The 11,208-nt window shown below is 39.2% G+C and overlaps 1 long non-coding RNA gene across 1 annotated transcript; it reads right to left on the bottom strand.

The window, feature by feature from the left end:
• Window positions 1–1,098: 1,098 nt before the first annotated feature.
• On the bottom strand, window positions 1,099–6,364 carry LOC140709780 (uncharacterized). The gene is made up of 3 exons (XR_012090504.1): window positions 6,222–6,364; window positions 2,983–3,087; window positions 1,099–1,180 (listed from the first exon to the last, which is right to left on the bottom strand). It is a non-coding gene; the product is annotated as an uncharacterized lncRNA (long non-coding RNA).
• Window positions 6,365–11,208: the final 4,844 nt, after the last annotated feature.

Here is an 11,208-nt window from a genome sequence, read left to right as displayed (position 1 = left end):
GTGCATCCAATGTTCATTATCTCTTAATGCTTGCATTCTTTTATCATGTTTTGATTCACCAAAATAAAAAAAAAGAAAAAGAAAATGCTACCCACTGCTTCTGCTCTTTTTTAGGTTTAATGACATTAAATAAATTCTGGGGAGGGGAGAGAAGAATACAGCTTACTAATATTTTAAGTGGTTTGTGGAAATACTCCTACCACGGGCACAATTTTAAACCAAAGCCAACTTCTGCAGTGCTATTGAAGGTTAATGAATGCCTTAATAACACGCAGAGGAAAATGTGATGAGTTGATTAGATACAGAAATATTCTAGACCTCTGAAATACAGTTAGAAAAACAACTCAATTGTACTCAGAGACAGAACTCATGACAAAGAATTATCTTAACTTCCTAGTGATCCATTTCACCACCCATTAATAGTAAGTGATCTTCTTGGCAGTGTATGTTGAGGTAATTGACACTGATTTGAGATTTAGACTTTAAAGCTCCAGGTAAATCTTGAACCAATTCCTCTCAGTTATAATAAAACTTGGAAAATTTAGAACATCATATAACTTTTCTATTTCCTAGAACCTAGTTGTTGCCAATTCTTCTTTCAGTTAATTAAAATTCTTTTGCAGGGATATACTTTTTAAAAATGAATTATTCGACATATTCTTCTGGAAATCTTATTTTTCTTTTCCCAGTTGCCTGTGTAGTCTTTGGAACGGTTCTGTATGTATATCTCTTTGTGTGTGTGTGTGTGTGTGTGTGTGTGTGTGTAAGATTGTTACTTTCAAATAGACTTGCTTTCTAATCATATTACATAAAGATGAAATAAACAGTGTTTTTTAGAGTCTGGCAAATTCCAATAGGGTTGCTATTTGATCATTGGAGTCTTGAGCAATGGGATATAGGAGATATCACACTGCTTGGACAAAGAAGGCAAGTATCAGATAACAGAGGCCATCTGAACACACAGGCAGTTAGGGAGCTCTCAAAGAATGTGAAGGACAAGTAGATAGAAAAAAAAAACATGCAGAACAACAGTAAAAAGTAATTTTTTAAAAAAACTGATAGATAGGCCAGGCATGACTGCTCATGCCTGTAATCCCAGTACTTTGAGAGGCTGAGGTGGGTGGATCACTTGAGCTCAGGAGTTCTAGACGACGCTGGCCAACAGGTGAACTCAGCTCTACTAAAAAAAAGAAAAGATACCAAAAATTAGCTGGACGTGGTGGTGTGTGCCTGTAGTTCTAGCTACTCAGGAGGCTGAGGCAGGAGAATCGCTAGAACCCGGAAGACCGAGGCTGCAGTGAGCCAAGACTGCTCCACTGCACCCCAGCCTGGGTGAAAGAGTGAGACTCCATCTCAAAAAAAAGATACATTCTCCAACACTGATGAGTCTTGAAAACATTTTGCTCAATGAAATAAACCAATCACAAAAGACTACATATTGTGTGATTTCATTTCTATGAAATGTCCAGAATAAGCAAATCTACAGAGAGAGGAAAGACACTAATAGCCAGGGGATGGGGAAAGGAGAAATGGAGAGTGATTGCTTATTATGGTTTCTCAATATACATAGGGTTTCTTTTTGGGGTGAAGACAATTTTCTAAAATTAAGTAGGGATGATGGCTGCACAACTCTGTCAATATATTGAAGCCACTGAACTCTACACTTTAAAGGGGGTGAATTTTATGGTACGTGAATTATATCTCAATAAAGCTGTTTAAAAAAAAAACAGGCAGTGACAGAATTAAAGAGTTAGAATGAAAGAACCAAAAGCCTGAGATGGACAGAGGATTCCATCATTAGAAGAAGCTTTTTTCCTCACTGGTTCAAGTTGGCTAATGAGGTTTCCAGACAACTTTGATGTGACTAATTGGAAATTTTTTAAAAAGCAAGTTGAAATCAACATTGGGCTTGTGCCAGCCAGATTCAGCAAATATTGTCCAGGCACCTACTATGCGCTAGCCACCTAAAATATAAAGAGATCATGGCCCTTTTGGAGTGACAAGCTTTAAACTAAAAAGTAAAAGATTTTTAACTGGGCACAGTGGCTCATGCCTGTAATCCCAGCACTTTGGGAGGCCAAGGTGGGAGGATCAGTCAAGCCCAGGAGTTTGAGACCAGCCTGGGCAGTATAATGAGATCCCGTCTCTAGAAAAAAATTTAAAAGTATGCATAGAGGGAGAATCACTCAAGTCCAGGAGGTCAAGGATGCAGTGAGCTGTGATCATGCCAGTGAGCTCCAGCCTGTGCAACAGAGTGAGATTCTGTCTCAGAAAAAAAAAAAAAAAAAAAAAAAAAACTAGAATATTTTTTGAAAGAAAGGAAGTACACATACTAAGAATGAATTTTTCAAGTGATAAAATTATGAGTATTTTATTTTTTCCAGTAGTCTACAATATAATGACTTTTGTATTATAAAGAGAGGGAAATACATTTTTAAAGGAAAAAGTATTACTGTGTGATCTAATAAATGCTCTATGAAAGCACACAGGAAGGAGAAAGAAGTTGGGCCTGAGGAAGAAGGAAGGTCAGAGAAAGCTTGACAGGCAATTATTTGACATTAACCCCAAGAGATGGGAATCACAGGCTTGAAAAGGACTCAGGATGTTCCTCCGCCCTTCAAGCCCCCACCGCAGCCCCAGCCCCTCTCCGGGGAACTAACAGGCTGCATGCTCAGGTCCAGGGAAATGTCCCCCCTTCTCTGTGGCCTCCACCCATGATCAGCGCCTCCCTTTTGCTTCAGTAAGGGCAGGAAGACTGGTAACAAATAAAAAGTCATTAGGAAGGAATTCACTTCTGGGTTTGGCCCAGTGGGTACCACTTCAGACTCTTATTGTTGCCAAAGCACATAATATGGCAAGACAATTGCTCTATCACTGCAGAAGTTAGTGTTGGGGGCGTTACTATTAATGCCCATACAGCATGTGGCCAACAGGTAGAGAAAAGCCTCTATCAGTTCAGTTACTCTGAGGAGAGAGGGTCACCTTTCCAAAGCTGATGCAGAGTTCATTTTTCACTGTGAGCTGTGTTCATCACGGCAGTTCTGATCCCATCCTCCTTTGCCGTTCTTGTAGTTATCCCAGCCTTCTCTGATGGAACGAAAGAAGATGGTAAAAACTACACTGGCTCAAACCCATGGGCCACCCCCTCATACATTCTAAGTATGTCACAGCGAGGAAGACTAGTATGATACAATAGCACAGGTTTTGGAGTTAGGCATCGGGATTTGAACCCTGGCTCAAGTGACTCAGCAGCTAATTGGCTTTGGGAAACTTATTCCACCTCTCTGGTGCTTCCTGTCTTCCTCTATAAAGTGAGAATAGTATTCAAACTTCCCTCATAGGGTGGTTGAAAAATATACATACAATCACCTGGCACCAGAGGTACTGAACAAATTTGAAGTCACTTTTATCAGTTTTGGGTTTTTTTTGGTTCTGTTGTGTGTGTGTGTGCGTGTGTGAGAGAGAGAGAGAGAGAGAAATGGAGTCTCGCTCTGTCACCAGGCTGAAGTATAGTGGCACAATCTTGGCTCACTGCAACCTCCACCTCCTGGGCTCAAGCAATTCTCCTGCCTCAGTCTCCCGAGTAGTTGGGACTATAGGTGCGTGCCACCACACCCAGCTAATTTTTGCCTTTTTAGTAGAGATGGGTTTTCACCATGTTGGCCAGGATGGTCTCGATCTCTTGACCTCATGATCCACCCGCCTCAGCCTCCCAAAGTGCTGGGATTATAGATGTGAGCCATTGTGCCCGGCCTTATTAGCTTTTCTAATGAGAGACTTCCTATAGCAATGTCTATAAAAGTTTAACAACATTACCTATGAATTCTATCACTTTTCTTCCTTAATTTATTTAGCTAATGAACATATATTTGTGTACATATAAATATATACAATATACATATATATATATTAGTCCATTCTCACACTGCTATAAAGAACTACCTGAGACTGGGTAATTCATAAAGAAAAGGGGTTTAATTAACTCACAGTTTTGTAAGCTGTACAGGAAGCATGGCTGGATGACCTCAGGAAACTTAAAATCATAGTGGAAGATGAAGGGGAAGCCAGTACCTCTTACCATGGCAGAGGAGGAAAGGGAGAGTGTGCGAAGGGGAGGTGCTATACACTTTTAAACAACCAGATCTAGTGAGAACTCACTCACTATCATGAGAACAGCAAGGGGTAAATCTGCCCTCATGATTTAGACACCTTCCATCAGGTCCCTCCCCTAACGTTGGGAATTACAACAGAACATGAGATTCGGGTGAGGACATAGAGCCAAACCATATCAATATACATATCTATATCTATATGTTATCTCATTTATTAGAATTGTCTTGGTTGCAAATAACAGAAATTCAATGTTACTGGCTTAGAGACTCTCCCAAAAATAAGAGAATATTTGTTGATTCACATATATGAAAACCCAGGACAGGTTAGTTTCAAGCACAGCCACATCCTGTTACCCAAATAATACCTTCATAAACTGGTCTCTCTTCAGGTTTTAATCTTTGTTTTTCTATGTGGTTAAAATGAGTTAACATACATAACATGCTTAGAATAGTGCTTAGCTCATAATAAGCACTATATAAATATTTGCTACTATTATTTCATTTAATCCTCCCCACCATCCTATGAAGCATGTACTGTTATTATTCTATTTTTACAGATACAGAAACTGAGGTGATACAGCTATTCAGTAATAGAGCTGGGTCAGGCAGTCTGATTTAGAAGGCTTTTCTTGACCAATTCTCCAACCGTCTCCTCATTGGGCTAGAAAGGAAGGTTGAGCCTTGATTGGAAAGGGCTAGGAAACACAACCCCTAAAGGACAGATTCTTTAAAAAGAAAGCATTTGAGCAAGAAAGCCTGGGCCCTTTGCTCCCGGAAGGATACCATCCTCTCAAATCTTTTTCTTTTTGAAAGTGAAAATAAGTTTCTACTTTTATAATTCATGCATGAATCCTATTAATCCTTCACAAAGGCAATTTTACCCCCTCAAAAACTCCAGAGACAGGGCCAGGCACAGTGGCTCACATCTGTAATCCTTTGGGAGGCCGAGGCGGGTGGATCACCTGAGGTCAAGAGTTCCAGACCAGCCTGGCCAACATGGTGAAACCTCATCTCTATGAAAAATACAAAAATTAGCTGGGTGTGGTGGCAGGCACCTGTAATCCAAGCTACTCAGGAGGCTGAGGCAGTAGAATCGCTTGAACCCAGGAGGCAGAGGTTGTAGTGAGCTGAGATCGCGCCATTGCACTCCAGCCTGGGTGACAGAGCAAAAACTCCGTCTCAAGAAAAAAAGAAGAGACAGGAAGTAATTGGAATATGGGTCCTTGAATTGGTTATTCTTTGTTGACAACTCCATCTCCCAACTCTAATCTATCTTCTGTCTTACCTGTACTTCTGCTTGGCTCTGTGTCCTCTGGAGCTGATGGATTGAACCTCTAGATTCCCTTACCCCTGGTTTCTAATTGAGTTTGGCCAATGAGGTGTCTTCTTTTGTGGCTTCAGGCCCACAGGTGGTGACAGCTTCCCATGATTTCTAACCCCTGAGGGCTTTGCCACCTCTTCCTGGTTTTCTTCACTCAAGTCATACCTTTGCAAAGAGCCCCTTTGCATCATTCTCTTCCACTAAAATCTTGGAGTTTGCCCCAGCTTCATCTTGATGTTTGCCCCAGGCCTACATCATGGTTGTTGTGGGCCCTTGGCACTCCTACTTACATGACCTCCTTCCTCTATAAAAAAGCTATTGATAATAAAAAATTTAAAAAAGAACTTTTTAAAGCCATTGAAAATTATATTTTATGATTGTGTTGATATAAAGGCATGTCATCCAGACTGGATTATAATCATTTTTTTTTCTAATTTCAAAAGAAATTAAAATACTCCATGGGCCCTAGGCACTGCGCCTACTGTGCCTAATGGAGAAGTTGGTCCTAGTTGTTTTCTACAGGAGGCCACTCTAATGGATGCATCCTCTTCTACCCACAGGCCTAACTGACAGAAAATGAACAGGAGCTCCCCGGAAGGTGGGCTACTATCAAGTTAAAATCATGATCCTTGGATCAAATTTCCCAAACAGCCTATTTCCATTACAGTGAGCTCAGCATCCTTGTCCCTAAGTAGATCCTATTTCCAAGTCACAGCTATGATGACAAGATAACAGAAAAAAATGGTGTATCTACTGTTGAATTAATGCCTAATTCATTTACTACTCACCACATTCCAGTGACGGAAGGCACAACAATCACATAGTTCATTAATCATTCTCCATTTCCTCTCTGTAAATCTATCACTCTATACCTTGGAAGGAGAGAACATTTTCCATATGTTCTCTGCTCAGAAAGATCCTTAAAAAAAAAAAAAAAAAAAAAAAAAAAATCACATTTTTGCTCCCAGTTGGAATTTGTTTTGTTTTCAAACAAGATCTGAGAAGTTTTTGAATGATGAATACTGCCTTTAATTGGCAATTTGTTAAGTATCGATGATACTGAAGGTTATATTTAAGATTCTATTTGTTCACCCGGCCCTCAGTCTGTGGCCGTCTCATAGACCAGGCAGAAAGTAATAGAAAATGTAAAATTACACTGGGAAGAAGACAAAGCTGGACAGCAGAAGTACTTTTAAATCTAAAACCAGCAGTTATTGATTTTCTGTTGGAGGTAAACACCTCATACTCTACCCAAATGTGGGACTGATGCTACTTCAGATTCTTTCTTTGCCTTTTTAAAAACTTCATTTCTAATTGCAAGTTAATGCTGAATTTAAATCTCTAAGCCCCTGGATTTTTCTGCGCTTCTTCCCAGTTGGTTCTCTGATTGACTGGAGGAATGAAGAGGTTCTGCAAAGGACAAGGGAAGCTGAGAGTTTGCCCCTCAGCACCCTAAATATCAACCATAAAACTAATGAACTGTGGCAACTGAATTGTCTAAGTTCATTCCAAATTATGTCTTGGTAAAGTTCATCTTTGTTTTCAATTATCATCCTGGAATCATAAATGTCGAATCCAGGGTGCAGCTTCTCAGCTCTTTGAGTCTTGTTTGCATTCTTCTTACTGTTAAGCCTATGCAGTGGGTATGTTGTGGCCCACTGCACTGGATACCCAGGGCAATGGGTACAAGTCCTCTTCTTAAAAATGTCAACCTCTTTTTAAAGGAACAAATCTGAAAGAGTCTCTGAAAAAAATTGCCGTGATTCAATGAATCTGCATTTTTGACATGTCACTAAGGATCGTGTTTTTAAGTATATCCTCTTTAACTATTCATAACGCAGTTACAAATCTTATTTTAAATCTTTTTCTTCATTCTCTTATGACTACATAACATTTACCCTGACAAGTTTATAAAGAATATTGAGGTTGATACTTGCTGGTCTTAGTAAAAATTAATCAAAATCCATCTGTTCCCTTCTCAGCCTGGACATTTTCATTACAACTAAACCAGGGATTATAGGATTCTTATATCTTCTTTTTTTCCCTACACAGTTCAGTTGATTTAGAAACAATGATTAAAGCTGCTTACTTTAAGGAAGATTGTTTCCAATCTTCCCTTCTTGCAAGGCAGAGAAAGATGAAAGCGTCTTGATCCTGAAATATTTATATCTAAGACTGGAAATCGGTATCAGAGGCATGATGAATGATTCCAACCAAAGACTTTTTTATTTTAAAGTCATATTTCTTATCTTTACACTTTCACTTTCCTTACAAGTTTAAGGAAATAAACGCCAAATTCATTCACTGCCCCCCACCTCAAGTAGATAGATTTTCTACCTTTATTTAATTCTAAGTCCAGTGTGACATAATAAAGAGACATGCAGAGAAAGATTACCTTTCTGACGCTATTTATAGGGATAAATATCAGTTATCCTTATGTGGCCTTAGAATGACTGCTTTCAAAGGAATGGAGAACACAAATTAGAGGGAATGAATGTAAGCCTCCCACAAGGGGATACCTTGATCTGGGATTGAAGAAATCTTAAGAATTAGAAGTGATTACTAGAGAGTAATTCTAGGTTTACCCAGCCTCAGACAGGTGCTCTAATTAACTATTCTCATTCTTCTTTTTTTCTATCTAGTTTTCATGCTTTTTTCCCCCTCTCATGCCCTTATAATTGACGTAAAATCCTTGGATGAGCATTGACAAATGTATACACCCATGCAACCATCACCCTGAATGTTCAGGATCTGGAACATTCCTTACTCAATTTTGGGGGAGCTGTTTTTAAAAATGAGTATTATCATAGTCCTCTGCTAGTAGGAATGAACTCCTCTCTAAATGCCAGATAAAAAGTAAAATAAAACCAAAGGACTGTGAGTTGGTCCCCTACGGAGCCAAATGCTGTTTGAAACCAGTCTGTGTCGAGGGCCTTTTAACAACATAACAAAAAGAGGAACTGATCTTGACCAGCAGGCAGAGGGGTTGGCGTCATGGTCCAAACATCAGATTAGAAACACAATGATTCCCTGGGACTGGACGCTAAATCCTGGCAGACAACGTAGTCTTTCATCGTCTAAAATGGATAAATTGAATGAAGCAAGGCCAATTCTGGGCCAAGTTGTTGGATGAGATTTTTTTTTTTTTAAGTTCCTAACTGTTCTACATAGACATTAAAATGTCCATTACAGCAGACCTAGAAATCGTCCTTCTGTCCTTCACATTTCCTCCTTCCTCACTGGTTCCTTTGTAACAGGAAGCCAGCTATTTGCCTTAGGTCCCAGCCCTCTGTTCACTGCACCTCAAGGGTGCTTCCTTTTATGGCAGGATCCCCCTAGATAAAAGGAAAATTATAAACACTCATCCTTAGAAATTTGGAAGGGAATATATATACAGCCTGAGGAGTGCAAAAGGCTCTGCGCTTCATTCAGCTATCGCTGCTCAGGGACTGTAAGTACAAAAATAAAGATGAACTGGCTGGAAAGTATAATAAAGGGAGCTGAATTACAGGGAGTTGTTTTTGTTTTTTAACAAGAGTTCTGTACTGGCAAGTTTTATTGTCACCATATTGTGATACCACAGTGGACTGAAGGATCTCTGAAGCCAGGCTATTTGGGTTTAAGTCCTGACCCTGTCACACATCCGATACATGACTTGGAACAAACTATTTTTTTTTCTGTGCTTTCATTTTTCACTTCTGTAATGTGGACAGTAATAATACCTAGCTCAAGGGTCAACAAACTTTTTCTGTAAAAGGCCAGACATGAAACACTTTAGGCTTTGCAGGCCATGGGCTCAGTAGCAACTGCTCAGCTCCATCTCGTAGCATGAAGCAGCCACAGGCAATATGTAAGCCAATGGGTGTGGACATGTCCCAGTCAAACTTGCTGAATAGACTCTGATATTTGAATCTCATATCATATTCACTTGTCAAGAAATATCCTTGTTTTGATATTTTTTTCAACTACTTAAAAATGTAAACAATATTCTTAGCTCACAGGCTGTACAAAAACAAGGAGTAGCCACATTTGGCCATCGGGCCATATCAAGTTGGTTGACTCCTGACGTAGTCTGCAAGTTTGAGTATAACACATGTAAGGCTCTTAGATAAGTGCCTGATACAACACAAGCACTACTTCCATGTTGTTATTTATTATTACCATCTAGCGGACCATGATGAATGCTACACTCTCTAGAGATCTGGTATCAGTATTATTTCCCAGAAAGTCAACCTTATGGGCTTCTAGTTTTGAGAAAAAGAGATGGAGGTCCTAAGAGAGAAACTGATCTTAGTGTCTTCCTCCAATATCTAAGAAAGATACAGTGAACACTCTCCCCAGATATGGATCCAACATACAGAGTGTGCCATTGTATAGATCTCATCATTTGGGGAATGATTTTTTAAAGCCATTGCTGTCCATTTTTGCACATTAAATCCCACAAAGAGATTTATTTACAACATTAAATCATTTCTTTGTGCTGCCTGGCTACATTTTTAACTATTAAAATATTCATCACACACTCTAAGAACCTAATGCCAAGTGTTTTATGACCTTTTAAAGGATGGCTTCTTTAAAAAATCACCTTCAAATGTGGATGTCAGTTTCCAAGTTGGGGCTAAGGAAGAGCAGTCTATTGTCAAATATCAAGGGGATAAACAAGAGATCATTGCCCATAAAAATGCCACTGGAGATGGGCTGATCAAACAGAAATGTACATAATGTATAAAGCTGTGGATTAGGGAGGTAGGGGTGGGAAGTGAGGAGGAGTTTGGGGCAAAATTTGTTTGCTCTTTAGAATGAGAAACACACTTGACTGTCCACAGCAATGGTTCTCAATAGAGGGCAATTTGGGGCCCTAGGAGACATTTGCCAATGTCTGTAGACGTTTTTGATTGTCAGGGGTTACTGTTGGCATCTAGTGGGTAGAGGTCAGAGATGCTGCTAAATATCTTGCAATGCACAGCACAGCCTCCACAAGAGGGAATTATCTGGCCCAAAATTGTCAATAGTGCCAAAGTAGAACAATCTTATAGACTGAGGAACTACCGTGGCTGACCCCCGCCTCACACCTGACTTTATGTTGCCGTTATTTCAAATTGGCTATTACAGGCACGTGTCAAACAACTAAACATCAACACTAGAAAGCATCCCTCGCTCTGTTCCTCTGAAGGATCGCAATTCAATTTGAACTCCCCATCCACTCACTTTTTCAAAGGCATCGTGATGGAAAAATTGCAAGATTGGTGTTCATTTAAACGACACAAATTAATTCAATTACCCTGAAGAAAACTGGTACCAGATCACCAGATTGCTGAGCAACTGATGCAAATTTTGTAATGCAATTTACTAATGAGGTAGTGTGACAAATGTTTAAAATAGTCATCTGTAGCTAGAACCAAGTCATCCAAGGAAGTTCGTACCTGCTGAGTATTTGGATACAGATCTCCTTGATCTTGACCAAAATGAATCTGTTCAATTTCCTTAAGTAAATAAAGCTCTTTAGACCAACACAAGGTGAAAATGAACTCCCATCCTTTTGCAAAGAATCAAAATACTGAATAAGCAGAAAAAACGAATGAAAAGCTTCTCAATCAACTTATGGAGAGTTGAAATAATTCTGATTAATCTTAACGTAACTTAAAATTATAAGTATGCTAATTAACATTGTATATTTAACGCTGTTTTAAAACTTCGTCAGTTTAAAACTTTCATTTTACAATGAAATTCTATTTATTCTATTGAAATTAAACTTAAATATTTAAATTAAACTTA

This window comes from Chlorocebus sabaeus, chromosome 22 (genome assembly GCF_047675955.1).
Source record: "Chlorocebus sabaeus isolate Y175 chromosome 22, mChlSab1.0.hap1, whole genome shotgun sequence".
In the NCBI taxonomy this organism is placed as follows: domain Eukaryota; kingdom Metazoa; phylum Chordata; class Mammalia; order Primates; family Cercopithecidae; genus Chlorocebus; species Chlorocebus sabaeus.
The sequence above is the reverse complement of the archived record's forward strand: the minus strand, read 5'-3'. Positions and strand labels throughout refer to the sequence as shown.